At 38.5% G+C, this 17664-nt stretch overlaps 1 protein-coding gene across 2 annotated transcripts in view; it reads left to right on the top strand.

Moving 5' to 3' along the window:
• The first annotated feature begins 4927 nt into the window (after positions 1-4927).
• The window catches only part of GPC6 (glypican 6), a 1205004-nt gene continuing 1192267 nt past the window's right edge, over positions 4928-17664 (top strand). The window contains exons 1-2 of one of the 2 annotated variants that reach the window (XM_089303510.1): positions 4928-5063; positions 5840-5922. The gene's annotated coding sequence lies outside the window, so the exon portion shown is untranslated. The remainder of the gene's footprint in view (positions 5064-5839; positions 5923-17664) is intronic. The other variant, XM_089303511.1, reaches the window with a different exon arrangement.

Here is a 17664-nt window from a genome sequence, read left to right as displayed (position 1 = left end):
ATGCTGACTGGTAATGTTTAAACTGGTTAATTATTAAGTTTTTTCTCCAGAAATGAAAATTGCACATGATCAAATTACTTGGCTATTGAAAAAGAGACTAAGAATCCATGCCTCATTCACAGTTAAATGAATTTTCCACTGGACACAGTGACCCCAACAACATGCATTTCCCATTATATCCCAGAATCTTATTGACATAGTTTTATCAAAGTAGTTTTGTTGGTTTCTAAAGGCATATGGATTTTTTTTTTTCAGAATACCAGTGCTGCACACTAATGCAAAAAGAGTATTATGCAAATAGTTCACTGATAGCCTCATTTTCTGTATTAGTGAGTGTTGTTTTGAGAATGTTAAATGCAATTCCATGTTAAGATATGCAATTTGTGAGGAGGCTTTGGGGGGAAATTATTGAACTATAGTGGTGATTCTGGCCCTGCATACCTTATCTATCTGCTCCATTAGTGAATCAATTTGAATGCCCTGTGAATTATTCCAGTGAAATAGCAGAATGGTAATAACAGTCAATTAGGCTAATTTCTAAATTCACCTGCTTGCATTTACCAAGGTCATCCAAGCAAACAAGATTTCAGAAAAATTAATATTCTGTCTCCTGTTTTATTAAATCATCGCCAGTGGGCTTAGGAGAAAGAAATGTTGAACACCAATCTGGTCTTACCTTTGGATCCTCTTAGTCTACTTCACTGAATCCACTCTGGTTCATTTAAAAAAAAAATTACACCCTGTGTAACTCACATAACCAAGAAAAGAATAAGCAACTTAAAAAGCACTTGGGACAATTATACTTGATCTTATGTTTATTTCTTTAACACTAAGTGATTATTTACACCTTTGTTTTGTTCTGTTCCTTGGCGCTGGGAGTTATTCATAGTTTATGGTCTCCCCTTTGACACAGCTGTATCTATAGAACATGAGTTGTTTTGTGCAGCATGGGAATAAAAGGCTTTGGGACACAGAGTGCCCTGCATTCTCTATCATTATTACTTTTCACTATTGAAATTGACACCGCTATAACTGTAATTCAACTTCATAGTTACTTTCACTGTAAAATATGAACATGTAATTTCAGTGTACATTGTTTAGATTCTACCTCCTACACATCCATCTTTCAAATTCACATATTTTTCTGAATTCCCTCACCTAGTTCTGATCACCACCATCACTTTACCACAATAACCTTCCACTTGGGCCCCTTCTTCCAGCTCATTTATTAAAAATTTCATGAGCCTTGAGGACATTATGCTAAGTAAAATCAGTCAGTCACAGAATGACAAATATACATGATTCCACTTACACGTGGTATCTAAAAATAGTCATACTCATAGCAGCAGAGTAGGATACTGGTTGCCAGGAGCTGGGGTAACTGGAGCTTCAGAGTTGCTAACCGAGAAGCATCAAGTTTTAGTTGAGTATTGTGAGTAGGTTATAGAGAGCTGCTGTCCAACATTGTGCTACAGTTAACAAATTGCGTTAAATACTTACAATAGCCCCCACCACCACCACTGTGGCACAGCAGATAAAGCCGCCCCCTGCAGTGCTGGAATTCCCATATGGGCTCCAGTTCGGTTGGAATCTTGGCTGCTCCACTTCTGATCCAGCTCTCTGCTATGGCCTGGGAAAGCAGTAGAAGATGGCCCAAGTCCTTGGGCCCCTGCACCCATGTGGGAGACCTGGAAGAAGCTCCTGGCTCCTGTCTTCGAATCGGCACAGCTCCAGCCTTTGCGGCCAACTGAGGGGTGAACCAGCAGATGAAAGACTTCTCTCTCTCTCTCTCTGCTTCTCCTTCTCTCTGTGTAACTCTGACTTTCAAATAAATAAATAAATCTTTTTTAAAAAATAAATACTTACAATGTATTCTGAGGGAAGATCTCATAGTAAGTGCCTTACTACAATAAAATTAAAAATCCATTCATTCAACAAACTTTTATTATGTGATATTATATATGTGAAGTGATGCTTAAAGCATTAAAATACACAAACAAAACTCCTGTTGGAGCTTACAGGACAAACCTGTATCACAGATCCGTTTATATCATTCTCTTCATTAAGCCCTGTCAGCAGTTTCTCACAACACTAACAACAAACACCAAACATGTTAACATAGTTTGAGGACTCCTTCAGAGGCTGGTTCCTCACTGTCTCTCTTTTTTATCTCTCTTTATGGGTCATACCAAAACTTCCAATAGCCAGCAACGAAAGCTGAAGTTATAAAAGACAGGTTTATTCATAGTATACAGAGAGGATTAGCTCCTAGAAGTGCCATTTGTGACGCTTAGCTTTCAGGAACCATGCTGAAAATCCCATGGGAAATTTGGCCCCATATAGAAATTCCCGCCACCATCAACAAGCACCAAATCTTGAATTGTTCTATTGCCACTTCAGGGTTAGTATTTTACTTCCGAATCTGCTGTTAAGTGCAGTGAGGATGTAAGACAGACAAACAGAGGCTGATTTCTCTCCTTACGTCTTTCATCACTAGCTCCCCAGTTCAAGTCTAGCATGCCTGTATCTGGTTAGTGGAGCTCAGGCCACATGTCTGTGTCTGAGGTAGAAGAAAGCCTGGGAATACAAGTATATACCATTTTTATCCTATATGATTGAGGAAGTTTTACCCATTACCAAGACTCGCAAAGTGGGAGAATAACCTAAATCCAAAAATGGGTTCAGTTGAAGGTATATGTAGGCATGAAAAATGTTCCCCATGCTCCTAAAAATTCCAGGCTATGGGAGCTGGCACCATGGCTCACTTGGTTAATCCTCCACCTGCGGAGCTGGCATCCCACAAGAGTGCCGGGTGCTAGTCCCGGTTGCCCCTCTTCCAGTCCAGCTCTCTGCTGTGGCACGGGAGGGCTGTGGAGGATGGCCCAAGTGCTTGGGCCCCTGCACCCACATGGGAGACCAGGAGAAGCACCTGGCTGCTGGCTTTGGATTGGCGTAGCTCCAGCCGTAGCAGCCATTTGGGGGGTGAACCAACGGAAGGAAGACCTTTCTCTCTGCCTCTCTCTCTCACTGTCTATAACTCTACCTGTCAAATAAAAAATAAAAATAAAAAAATAAAAATTCCAGGCTACAGCTACATTGAATATCTTTCTGTTCTTTTGAACACAATTTCTCACTCGCTTCTGAATCGTCTCTTCATTTGAATCACTTGTACCTTATCTTTGGGATTCTGTTGTGAACCCCAGTCCACTCTTCTTACCTGCCCTATGCCCCTTTAGATCAGGGGGTTCACAAACTAAGAGTCACAGGCCAAATCTGACCTGCTGTCTTTTCTTTTTTGATAATGTTTTATTGGAACACAGACACTCTGATTGACTTACTTATTTTCTCTCAGTAACTCTGTTATTCCCAGAATTGAGTATTTGCAACAATGACACTAAGTCCTCGAAGTCTAAATATTTACTATCAGGCCCTATGTGGAAAAAGTTTTCTGACCCCTGTTTTGAACACTTCCAGTTCGTGCTCCTGGGGGCATTGTTGGACACTGTTGTCACTCATCCCATGTTTGATGTCATCCTTGTTAAATGGCAGGTGTTTTGAAGGCAGGAATACATCTTTTCTTGTTAACCACTGAACATCCAATATGTGGCATAGTATCCACATGGCTGATCAACTGTCAAGCTAAAGGGAAACAGAAATGTCACCTATGCCACCTACATTATGAAAAAGGAGAGAAAATGCATTTACTGGAACTTGTCACAGAGAGGATAAATATTTGGAAGAAATACTTGGATAAGACACTAGGTGCTAGGGCAGAGGCTGAGAAAATGGGATCTCTCAAGTGTGTGTATGAGTGAAAACAGGTGATTCCTACTTGTTTGCATGGGTGATAGCGGGTGACTCCTATTGTAGTCTGAGATGTTGATGCAGTTAGCTCAGAGCCATTGTTTAGCTGAGCCCAGCACCCTCTTCATAACATATAATCCCTCTTCATTTTCCAACATTCTTTCAGGAACTGCTCACTTTCTGCTCCACACTAATATATAGCAAACAATTTATAAATATAGACTTGAAGGATTTTCATAATTCTAACCTGCCTCAAAGAACCTACTTGTCTCAGACAGACCAATATAAGTGAAAACAAGTTTTCATGCATGGAAGAAAAATATTATCTGTAGGAATTTTAGTTCTGTTCCACCATAATCTAGATTTCTTTTAAAATTTGGGGTTGATACCTAATACTGTGCTATTTGCATAAAGTTTTTGTTTGCTTATCAAATAGAAGGAATAGCAAAATAAAAAGCCAAATGTGTTTACAAGTAAAATCCAGGTTTCAGCTGCAGCCTTGTTTATGTTGATATATATGTATATATAGCAATCAGATGAGTATGTACTGGGTCCTCGTGTATTTTTTTAATGTGGGTCTTGGGTAAATCAAGTGTAATAGCTACTGATCTAGCACTTGCTTTTGGTTTATGTTGATATTACAGTAATGTCTGTCAGGCAGTTTGACCCAAAGGGTTGCTTAGTAGCCTCAGTGTGATGTACAAGGGTAAAGTGAGGAAATAAAAACACGCCCTCTCTCCACGTCAGACCTGCCAGGATTTGAGGGGTATGTTGATGGACCAACAGGTTTAGCATCACCTGGGGTTGCTGTCCAGGTCTATTTAATTAGAATCTGCATTTTAATAAATTCCTTGGGGGACTCACATGCATAGTAAGTTTCAAGGCGCACAAAATAGCTGTTGCCATTACTGCTCCGCCCACATCCCCTCAGATACTTTCATTAGTTTTGTGCATATCACTACCAGCTCTCTTTTAATCCCAATATTCAGCACCGGTTTCAGCCCTCAGGCTGCCAGTCATAGTTTGCCTGCAAATTAGCAGCACCCAGAAAGGTGAATTATATACCTCTCATCTGGGCAATACTTAAGCAATGATACACTGGTGAGGGCATAAAGTCTCTTATCATCCCACCCTCTGTTTTGTAGTTCTCCAATTTTCCTAACAGGTGTCCCTGGGATCCTGGGATCTCAATCATATAAATCACCATTACCTTGGTCCCTCACAATGTCGGCTACTGCGGCACACAAAGAAGTTGCAAGGTGAGGTAGGGCTGTGGACCGTAAGCTTCCTAACATTTTCCTGTATGCTTGCTCTCTCCTAAGTTGGGGGGTGTCCAGCTGTCTGGTTAACCATCGTGGGGCTGTGTCTCTGAGGGGCTTTCTGGTGAAGATTACCATTTGAAGTGGTGGACAGAGTAAAGCAGCTTGCACTCCATAATGGGAGTGGGCCTCGTACAGCCCATAACAGCCTGAACGGAACACAGAGATTGAGTAGCTGAAATACCGTCTGTCTGCCTGACACTGCTCAAACTAACAGGGGTGGGGAGCCTCCAGACTGTGGGCCATAGAAGGTCCACAAATCACTCGGTCTGGCCTTGCCTGGGTAACCACAGGAAGGACTTGAAACTCAGTAAACCTATAGAAGTCTAATTTTTAGCCTGGTAATTTTGTATGGCCTGCAGATGGTGTTATAAATAGCCAAACAGCCCTGGGCAGTAAAGAGGTTCCCCGCCCCTCGGACATCATTTGCCTGTGTTCAGACTGACAGACTAGAGCTTATGCCCTCGGCTCCCCCTGCATCTCGGGCTTTTGTTGGCCCTCTTGATCTCCAGCTTCCAAGTATAGCTTTTCGGACTTTTCAGTCTGTGCGAGTCCTACAATCACTCAGCGTCTTACTGGTTCTGTTTCTCTGCAGAACTGTGACTAACAGAATTTTTCTGTCTTCTTCTTGGTTCTGCGGAATTCAAAGTTACTCTCCGTGGGCTTTACTAGATTTTGCGTCTCTGATGGTTTTACTGCTCCAATTTTCCCAACAGGCTTTCCTGAACTTTCTAATCATGTTCACCTGGTTCTCCCACAGGATCTGCCATTGCATAACTCAATGAAAATACAACATGAGGTAGATTCGCAGGCCACAAGCCCATTACTTTTCTCCCATATTTTTGCTCTATGCCAGCAATCTTCAAGAGGAATGAGATGTCAAATGTACTTGTTTCATGTTATACTTAGAAATAAGTGACTTTTAAGTAGCTTGTGACAGACTTTCATTTATGGCTAAGAAGACATAAGAGCAACAGTGTACCTTCCTGATAAAACAAAAAACCCAGAACACAGTGCATGGAATAATGAGTTTCAAGCATTTTGTATTAGGTAGCAGAAGACAATGACCTCTCGGATATAAGAAAAAGGTGAGCCCTGTTGCCCCCTTCACTGCCTCTGGAGATTTCCCAGGCTACCATATCAGGAGGGCCAAACTATTCTGAGCCTGGCAGATGCCGGGCTGGAGAAAGAAATTCTTGGAAGATGGAGGCAACTGTAGTTCTTAGGGGGAAAAATCCCAGGTATAATTAGTTCTCTACACAAAGGAATGATGAACACAAAATTGGCTACCTTAAAGGAAAAACATTTTTTTCTTATTTAAAATATTGACGTGAAATACTGTGGATGTTAAGTGTAGAATCAAAGTCATGTAACAATCATTAATACTAAATTCTATCAAGCAGTGTCTATTTTAATCCAGATATTGAAATTGAGACTGAGATTCTGGAATGTTTGATTCTGAACACTGATGTTTGTGATTCTGAATGCTTTGTGCATTTGCACATGAGTACTGTTCACTTTCTTTGCATCTTTACTACAATGAGTTACTCTCACTTTAAAATTTAGAATTATGTACAGTAAGTTTATCAAAAGTATCCAAGAGTTTTTTTTTTTTAATCTTCTATATGATACATGACCTGCATGGCTTTTTAAAAGATACTTTTAATATATCTGAACCATTTTCCCCAAGAAATCATAGCTGGAATGGCTTTCTTCTTAGTGTCTATAAATATTTAGAAAGTTCAATCATTATGCTTAACATTTTCAGAAGTGGATTATACTTATCCTTTTAAAATATTGATTAGCTTAGATGTTCTTAGATAAAACTTTATCATTATGAATTAAACTTTTATTTGTAATGGGTTTTTAACACCAAGTAGCAAACTCAACGTTATGTAGATCAGTAGTGTTCCTCATATTCTTGAATGTAACTGAAAGTTTGTTACCTTGGAAATCTATGTCCCTAACATCTGAAAGACTCAGAAAACAGGAAGTTTTGGACAACTAGAATGTGGCAGGCATTTGCCTAAAGGTTAAGACACCAGTGACGACATCAATTCATCATACTAGAGTCCCTAGGTTTGGCACTTGCTCCATCCCTGACTTCTGCTTCCTGCTAAAGTGGAGACTGGGGAGGAGTGGGAATGATTCCAGGGACTTGGTTCTTGGCACCCATGTTAGAGACCTGGTTTGAGTTGCTAGCTCCCTGCTTCAGCCCCCAGTGTCATTGTGAGCATTTCAGGTGGTGGTGGTGGTGGTGGTGTGCGTGTGTGTGTGTGTGTGAAGCAATAGATGAGAGTGCTCTTTCTCTGGCTCTTAAGCAAAAGACATTCCTTAAAAGAAGGAAAAAATAGAAAGTGTATAACAAAACAAATGTAATAGCTAAAAATATTCTGGCTTTTCCAAGAATTACTCCAAAGAAAGCAAAGTGAGATTCCTTAGACAGAATGTAAAAATTAAATCTTTAACATATCTTGGTAGGAAAGTAAGTACTACATTTCCCCAGTGTTTGTAGAACTTCTAGATTTTTTTTAATTGAAAATTGGCTTTTAAAACTTGGCTTTCTATTCCACTGCTTATCTGTTGAATACACAAAGGACACTATGGAACCTCTCCATACTAAGAATATAAAAAGAAAAGCCTGTGTTTTTGGTAAGATAATATCTAACCATATTAAATGTTCAAAAGAAGTTACAAACTTACAGAAATTTTGTTAGAAATGTAGTATTCATGTTTTGAGAAATAGATAAAAAGTATTAAAAGGTGAGTTTTAGGGGGTTAAAATATAAATTCAAATTTGGAAAACAAAGGTAGGAAAATTCTCCATTATTGCAGAATTTAAAAAACATACATAATTAAAAATGACTCAAATCAGACTTTAAAAGGTCCATTTGATATTGCTCCTAGAGAGTTGGTTTCATAGATACGAAGAATCTGAAACTTGAGGTTTTTCTTGACAAAATTTGTTGGGACAATGGCCAAAATGTTTTGGTATTTAAGATTTCAATAAAGCACTTTTATTTAAATCCTAACAATATCAAGCATCTTATTAATCTTAAAATAAGAATGTCTAGTCAGATATGAGAATGTCAACACACAAATAAAAGGTAGTTGTTTATCTTATCCACATTTAATTCTTCACCTAACTCCTTAGCAGATCCGGTGTTTTTATTCTCATCAATATATCTTATTAGCTACTACTGATGATGATCACTTCTCGGCCTTTTGGATAAGATCAAGTGTAGCTACTACTGACTATAAAACATAATTTTGTATTATAAAATGTCAAGATAGTCTTCAGATTAGGAATCTTTACATAATGCAGATGTATGAACAAAATACATAGATCTGGTAATGTATACTTTTTGAAAAGTTTAAAACTGACTTATTTACACTTACCATAAATGCATGTTAAAGATTTTGACAAGTTCATTAATTATGGAGTACTTGTCAGATGTTAAAGCTGGTGGAAACAGCAGGTAGTTGTCAATATAGAGACATACATATGTAGACATAATCAAAAATGCTAATGATTTTGCTTAGAGATGCAAACCTAATTGGGATATAAAACACTCATTGTAATAGATTCTTCTATTGGGCAGACATCTATTGCTTATCTGCTGGGAAAACCCATTTGTATTTCAGTAGAATAATTTGTATTAATATCATTTTTGACCATTTACATAGTTGTAAATAGCCTAGTCAGAGGTAATTGGAGGCACAGCCAATTTTGATTTAATGGGGCAGCCCAGAAAGTCAGCCACTCAACCAACCAAAACAAAATTCTTTTGGTTTGAGATGAGGATCCGATTTACTGAAACCTACCAGAAATACGCTAGCATTCCACAATCAGAGGCCAAGGCCTTTCAGTCTTGAGCATGCAGATGGTATATAGCCTTAACTTTACCCCAGCAAAGGTAAAAAGTAAATCTAGTGATCATCACATGTTATATACATGTATCAAAGTATTACACTGAACCCTGGTAAATATGTGCAATTTTGTAAAAGAATTAAAACTTCAATCTTAATAAGCAAAGCAAAAAATACTCAAATGTTTAAGAGCTTTCCCATTATCCGTGGACACAAAATACTTAATTGACTTGAGCACACAAATAGACATGAGAAACACAATCAGAAAATACTTACACATGAGACTTCTTGTCATTTCTCATTCATCACAGAATATATTCCTATTAGCTATCTGATGGAGACCATTGAAAAGTAACACCATAGAATCAATTTTTTAATCATTGTCACTAAGGTAAAATAAACTGTCCTGTGAAAACCACACAGAATTAGTAGAGGAAAAAGAGGAATAGTGTCAACAGGTTAAAATTTTGTCATTTGAAATTTACTCTAGGAGTTGAGCTCATCAGTCCATGAGGTGGACTTACTCTTCCAGGTGAATTCATTTAGTATCTCTGGACCTCTGCCTCCAAATCTGATAAAATTCTCTGAAGTAACTGTCATAAATAAAATACTCCATTTTATTTCCTAAAATCTTTGTTCTAGAGGCACAGAGATAGACCAAGTACCCATCTGCTGATTGACTCCCAAAGGTTTACAACGGCTAGGCCTTACTGAGGCCTAGATTGGGAGCCAGGAAATCAACCCAGGTCTCTCACGTAGGTGACAGGAACCCAATCACTTGAGTGTTTTACTTCCTAGCGTCTGCACTAGCAGGAAGCTGAAAATTGGGAGCCAGAGCTGAGTATTAAACCCAGGTACTCCAATATGAGACATGGGCATCTTAACCACTAAACACCTGCTCTAGCTTATTAATGAACAAATAAGGTTTTAAAACTCCTCAAAGCAGAGTCCAAATCTTGTGTGTTTTGTATATATCTTTATCACACATACAAGATACAGCATTTATATATCTGAATATGCTATTAACACTGAAACAGTACAGAAATGTATTTGCTAATGAACAATGGGGAGATGTGTGTAGTTTTGTTTGTCTTTTGTCTATGTACTCAAATGAACTAAGAATTCAGTGTCTGAATGAGAACTCTTAGAAATCAGAATTTACAGATACAAAATGGTTTAATGTCCTGTAGGACAATAAAATGTAATATTTGAAGTATTTTTCTAAGCAGAAGTTGATTAACTCTATACTGAACAAAGTTCACTTGCATTTCTATAGACAATATAATTTACATTACCATAAAACTTCAATGTACAGAGTTGTAAAGTAACCTAATCAAAGGTAAAGTTGCCACAGTATGAGATATCTTCACACGGTTAAGTAGAGAATACTAACATTCTATTGAAGGATTCTGAGTAATATCATTGTAGTTTTTAAATGTCTTGCACATCTTCCCCTAACACAGCACAAAATAGAAAACAAAGTATTGACCCAGGGTAACACAGTAACAAAGGTGATGAGAATAGACTAAAACACCAAGAAAATGGTGGAGTTGAATAAGACATGGTGTTGCAAAACAGTGCAAGTCATTAGAGGGACATTGGAAATATAATATAGTTCCAGTGTGAGATTTCATGCAAGGAAAATAACACCAGAGAGATGGATTGAAGCTGGATTTTGAAGCAATTTTGATAGCGTCTTTAAGCAATAAATAGCACTATATAGCTGGAGCCTCCCTCCCAACCAGATATGACTTTGTTAGAACTTTGGAGAGTGAAATAGTATCAAAAGTTATTGGAATCAAGAGTGTGCATGGGTATATGGGTGGAGAATGGTCTAAGTTCATGTAGAAGTGTAGAAGATGGCAGTGCTCATGGTATCGAGGAGAAATGTTCAGCACAAGACCAGGAACAAGACATGTGAATCTTTCAGGATCAGGAGAGTGTTTTTTACCTTTAGTGATTTGCCTGCTGGAGTTTGGAGGTAAGATGCTACTTTATCTTGAATTAGTGTCTTAGCGCATAGATTTTTAACGTAGTAGGCTGAATTTGGGTATGCATATATCCTCTGATTTGTCACTGATTTAAATGCTGTTATGGAAAGCTGCAACTAGATAACCTGAAAAGGACTTTATATCAAAACCATAAAGCCCCCCCCCCCCAACTGCATGGTAAGCTTTAATTGGAAAGTAAGAATAAACAGGCACATGAGGGCTTCATTTAGGGAGAGTAGGAGGAAAGGTAAAAAGAGGAATTTCCTTTGCTGTTCTACTTGTCCTAGGTCCAAGAGGTTTGTATTAGCTTTGAAAAGGGGAGTAGTTACATAGCACTACCCCCAGGCTACAGGTAAGGGGAGGTGCATCTTAGGGAGGGGTCATCTGATTGATAGGAATACATGGTGTGGTAAGTGTGGCTACCTGCTCATGAACTTAATCTCTGACTTTTCCCACTTCATTCCCCCCTCAGATTTCTAAGCCCTAATCTTAAGGGGATGCTGGTGATATAGATGCATCATATCTTCTGTATCTGCATACCTGTTTTCAAAAAGCTTATGGAAAAAATAATAAACACAAGGATTTCAAAAATATTTGCACCAAAATAAGCTTACCTTTAGGTTCCTCCCCCACCAACCGTGGTATTTTTAAAAGTACCTATATTTTCAAATTTTAAGCCACATGATCCAAATTAAGACTCCAGAAATTGGTACATTTCTGCTTCATGATACAAATATTACTGTTTCATGACTAAATACCAAGATTGATTTCAGATACATTTTTTCATATTTTTCTTAGGGATTTAGAACATCTTTAGATGGGGGCAGATATTGGGTATTTTATAACTTATTTCTATAACAACTTGATAGTATGTACGCCCACCTATATTAATTTGCTATAAATATGTATGCTTATAAATCAATCTTTAAAAAAGATGGCTGTCAGAAGCTGTATGCTTTTTTTGGCAGTCAGAGAATTATGTTCTGACGCAAATGACATTTCTCTGCCTCCCCCAGAATACTTTTAACTGAGAACTCATGGGGGAGATTGTAGTAATAAAAACACACCTAGCAATGAATTTATGATAGCTGAATTTTTATTATGAAGATGTTAAGTCAGGAGAAATGGTTTATGATACTGCTGATTCTTAAAATATGAACAGTTTTCACCTCCCTGCTTTTAGCAAAGTCTGGTTCAAAGAGATGAGACCATGCTGAAAATATAGCCTTATAGCTGTCCTTTAATTTCTTAGATCTTCAATCATGAGTTTAGATTTGTCTTTGAAATATAGAGCAAATTTTATTAAAATAATTTTAACACTAATCTCTATCAAAGGTTCTTTCTATTGCTCTTTGTAAGAAAATGCATTTCCATTTTTCCAATTGGTAAAACATGTAATAATCAGCTCTGTTTTAATAAACTGACTTTACTATAGAGGAAAAAATCTATAGCATTATTTGGTAATCTAGAGCAGAAAGAGCAAATATGTGGCATGAATTCCACCAGTTACCTAACCCTTTCCCATGACAGACATCAACAATCTAGCAAAGCTTTTGCTCCTAAGACTGGAAATGACCTCAAAGTTGACTGCAAATATGCTGGAATTAAATATATAAAAGGCAATTTGCCAACCCTGGTTTAATGATCTACCAGGAATCAAATCACTTAACTATAACAATGTTACTTCAAATAACGCTCAATGTTACTATGATGGAGTTCACTATTTCACTAAGTTGTTCTACTGAGGAAAATAAATGGTAACCAAAACAACCACAATGAAGTTAATGTTGTGATTACAATATGATCCAATCATACAAGTTCTTTGTTATTGATACTTCCTACAATTTACTAAAGATAAGAGTAATTTCTTTTCCAAATATTTCTAATGGTAACATTGATGCAGTTTACAATTTCTGGATTGTATATAATTCAAAATGTGGAGTTCCCATGCCTACAGGATGTATTCACCATGAAACTAAAGGGCAAGAAAACAAAACCTACTCTACATGTTTAAATGCATTTGGGTTATTTATGAGTATGACAATATAAATTTAGCACAGCAGAGGCTAACCTTTCCAGGATCCTTAGATTTGTATACTGTTTCTAAATATGAAAATAATCAAAGCACTCAATATTAAAAATAGACAAAAGGTAACAGCTTTTATACAACGAGAATGATGTTCCTGGCATTGAAAATACAAATTGTGGATCCTGGAACATGTTGTAGTGATAAGAACAATTCCAACTTTGGTTTATAGTACTGGCATCACTGTCTTTATTTTAATGAAAGGAGTATTAAAAAATGCAGGAAAATGCGAGCTTCTCACCAAACGTCATCTGCCAGTCCTCTTTATGTGGGAACCAGACCACTGGCTTTTAAAGAGCAGGAGGCATGTCTTGTTTCCATTCTCATACTTAGAACAATTATACTCAGGACAGCGATGCTTGAAAAATATCTCAGAAAAGCAATGACCTTCTGATTAGTTTCCCTAGCGGCAGGATCAGCTGTTCTGGTTGGTTTTGATGTCTTTGGGTTTGCCTGATGTCAATGGTACAGTAGGGATGGGGTAAAAAATTCACTAGAAAAGATCATCATATACAGTATGCCTCAAAGTCTAAGATTATGCCATGTCCATATGCTAAGTAGACTAAAAGACGACAAAGACTTCTGGTAGGATGCGGCGACAGAGGGAACAAGATTGTCCGAGTTAAACCACCCTATGATGAGGGACATCTTGGAGATTGAGTCTCTTGAGGGCAGCCCTGATGAGGGCTGCTGTGGAATCACAAGGATCCCTGTTACTGGTGAAGACTCAAAAAATGGACTTCCAGGCTCCACATACGTCTTCCTTCACAATGACAGGCACTATGCCAGATGCATGGTATTTCTATTGTCATAAAATGAAGCAGTTTTAGTAATGCTTGCTAACTGCTTGGTTGGAAAATACCCTATGTTGTGGTGTGTGTGAGTATGGTGTTTTTTTTTTAATTTATTTGAAATAATTACAGAAAATACAAGCAGAGAGAGAGGTCTTCCATCCACTGGTACACTTCCCAGATGACTGCAACGGCCAGAGCCGGAGCCAGGAGTTTCTTCCAGGTCTCCAACACAGGTGCAGGTGCCCAAGGACTTGAGTCATCTTCCACTGCCTTCCCAGGCCATAGCAGAGAGCTGGATCAGAAGTGGAGCAGCTGGGAATCGAACCAGCACCAATATGGGATGTCGGCGCTATAGGCCAGGGTTTTTGCCCACTGTGCCAGTGCCAACCCCCTCTGCCATGTTTTGAATGTGCACCCATGCCCTGCAAAGTTAAGCTCTAATGCAACAGTGTTGAGAGCTGGAACCTTTACCTGGTGATGAGCTCATGAGGGTTTTTTCTTCTCGAATGAATGTAAGCCCTTGCCACAGGAGTGGGTATCCTTGGTTTCTTTTCTTTCTATCCCTCTTCCTCCCTTTCCATCTATCCCAGTCTCCCTCTCTCCCACCTTCTGCCATGCAATGACCCAAGAAGGCTTCCTTTGCAGGCACTTGGATATTTTTCCTCAGTTGTCCTATCATTCTTTGGAACCTTTCATTAAATATCAATTATCAGAAATCTAAGCCATACAGAAGACAGCAAGAACCATCTAAGGCTGAATAATTTTAGAACTAATTCTTTAAAATGTTAGTGTCTATGAACTTTGTTCTCCAATTTCATTCCCTTATGTTATTCTATTGATCTATCTGCAGAAGTTTTTTGGGCATAAAACATGCTGAAAGAGGCATAATGAGAATGTTCACTCAAAACAGTTTTAAATGGCTTTTAATCTTTGTACTTTCAAAGCAGCTTTTAATATTGCTAATTTCTTGAATTGTGTCAATTGTATAAATTTCCCGTTGCTGCTGCAATAAGCTACAAGTTTTATGGCTTAAAAATTTTAAATTACACTTAAAGTTTACTTCTAGCTCTGAAAGTCAGAAGACCAAAATGGGTCATCTGGAATTAAAGTGGAGGCATTAGTAGCATTGAACGCCTTCTGTAGCCTCTACTGGAAGGATCCATTCTTTCTGTGGTGCAGCTTTGAGAAGTCATTGGCATTCCGTAATTGTGGCTCTCTTCCAGCAGTCATGTGCCCTCTGCTTCTGATTCTGACCCTCCTGCTTCCTCCTCTAAGGACCCTGGTCACTATACTGAGCCCACCTAGATAATCCAGGATAATCTCTCCATCTCAAGAGTCCTCCTCCCTTCTGCAAAATCCTGTTTGCCATTTAAGGCAACAAATTTCCAAGTACAGGGGGATAAGGTTTGAACATCTAGGGGAGGGGCATTATTTATCCTAGACAATGGACAAATGTTCAGATGAACTTTTATTAGCCAATGTCAAGTAGAAAGTCTTTCTTAGGATGAAAAGTTGATGGGTTGGCGCTGTGGCTCACTTGGCTAATCCTCTGCCTGCATCCCATATGGGCTCTGGCATTCCATATGGGCACCGGGTTGTAGTCCCAGTTGCTCCCCTTCCAGTCCAGCTCTCTGCTGTGGCCCCGGGAAGGCAGTGGAGGATGGCCCAAGTGCTTGGGCCCTGCACCCACGTTGAAGACCAGGAAGAGGCACCTGGATCCTGGCTTTGGATCAGTGTAGTTCTGGCTGTAGCAGCCATTTAGGGGGTGAGCCAACAGAAGGAAGACCTTTTCCTGTGTCTCTCTCACTGTCTGTCAAAAATTATAAAAAGGTTTTTTTTTTTTTTTTTAAGATGGAAAAGTTGACCATGGTGTTTTGTTTTGTTTTGTTTTGTTTTTGGACAGAGTTAGGTCTTCCTTCCATTAGTTCACTCCCCGAATGACCACTACGGCTGGCACGCTCTGCTGATCCGAAGCCAGGAGCCAGGTGCTTCCTCCTGGTCTCCCATGCGAGTGTAGGGCCCAAGCACTTGGGCCATCCTCCACTGCTTTCCCAGGCCACAGCAGAGAGCTGGACTGGAAGAAGAGCAACTGGGACAGAATTTGGCGCCCCAACCAGGACTAGAACCCAGGGTGCCAGAGCCACAGGCAGAGGATTAGCCTAGTGACCCACGGCACCAGCCGAGACCATGTTTTTTAACATCTTAAAATTGTAAGGTATACCTCTTATTCTTCATAAAGCGTTCAAGTAAGACAGATGCTGATCTTCAAGTAAATAAAACCTCCTTTCTCTGACTTTCAAATAAAAGTTAATGTAGCTAGGACACAGGTACTACAATATGGGATGTGGGTGTCCCAAACAACAGTTTAACACAATGCCAATCCCTTCAAAAGGTTTTAGTTGTAGCACACACTGATAATTAGAAGGCATGAGGTCATTTAAGTGCACTTTTGAAATATGATGTAATACTACTTATGGAAGTATAAAGCACTCATAATGAGGTGAAAGTGTGTAGATAATTAACATCTTTATCAAATCCTGGAATGAATCCGTGATATAAGTATAAACTTAGCATCCAGAGAAAGAATCGGAGGTTCAATGAAATTTACAGAAGCGCAGAGTTAGTAGTTTGGAAGGTAAGATTTGAAACCAAAATATGCTCTGCTACAACTACCTCTTTCTCTTAATGTCATGAGAAATCTAAGAAATTCATAGTTTCCACATGTATAATAGTACCATTATATAACTATTACCATTTTCCAACAAACTTATATTCCTTGGAAATGAATAATAGTGCATAGGAATTCATTTGCAAAATTGAAGCTCTTCTGCTAACCCTTCACATTTTTCTGAAAATTAAAGATAAATTTTCTTAATCTAACTTCAATTTCATTTTCTTGAAAGGTTATATCGCTGCATTTGAGTTATAACTAATAGCAAAATAGGTAACAATTTTATATTCTTGCAAGATGGCAATTAAGATGAATGTCCTTTTGACTAATTATTGCCAATTAGAATATTAAATCACATCGAGAAATTAAAATTTTCTCAAGTATACTGGAAATACTCAATTGGTTCAATTATATTAGTCTTGGTCAGGTTTAAGGGCACCTGAAGCAGTTGGCCAGGGTCAAGGAGGGCAAAACTAAGCCCATTAAGTTATACTTTTTATGTATTCTTGAGTTTATTAGGTTCTCAAATGCTTATTGAATGCCAATTACAGGTAATACCTTTTACTAGAGACTAAATAATTGCATCTCACATGAAAATATACTCTCGTGATTCTCTGGGTTTCCTGAGCCGATGGTCTTTCAAATGGCATGTAGCTAATTCACCATCCTAAGTGTAACCAGACCCATTCCTGATCACTTTCGGGACAGCTGTATAAAGAAGGTAACGAGATCATAATGCGGTACATACTCATATTCAATATACACTATGTAGATAAACTAGATAAATATCTAGGTTTTACTGTTTAAGAAATATGTAAGTATGCCTCAGTCTAAAAGTACAAAGACAATGGCTTAAGTTGTTAGCCCCTCTTGATGCCCTCTGTACCACATCTGACTTCTCTCTTAATGTAATTTTTAATAAATGTAAGCTCCATAGACCTCAACAGTGCTCTAGACTGGAGGTTCAGGAGAACAGAGACATGGCCTGCATTTCCACAATTTCACAAAGAATTTCCAGCACAATATTTCATGTGAACAAATGGATGCTCCATTGAGAAACCAAAGCACTGACATTCTGGGGTTGAAATAAGACTAAGACAGACTGGTCTGTTGCAACTTCCTGGGATCT

The sequence above is a fragment of the Oryctolagus cuniculus genome, chromosome 9 (genome assembly GCF_051225735.1).
Source record: "Oryctolagus cuniculus isolate XC-2025 breed Fujian yellow rabbit chromosome 9, ASM5122573v1, whole genome shotgun sequence".
Taxonomy (NCBI): Eukaryota; Metazoa; Chordata; class Mammalia; order Lagomorpha; family Leporidae; genus Oryctolagus; species Oryctolagus cuniculus.
Note: the sequence above shows the minus strand (reverse complement) of the source record. Positions and strands in the feature narration are given on the sequence as shown.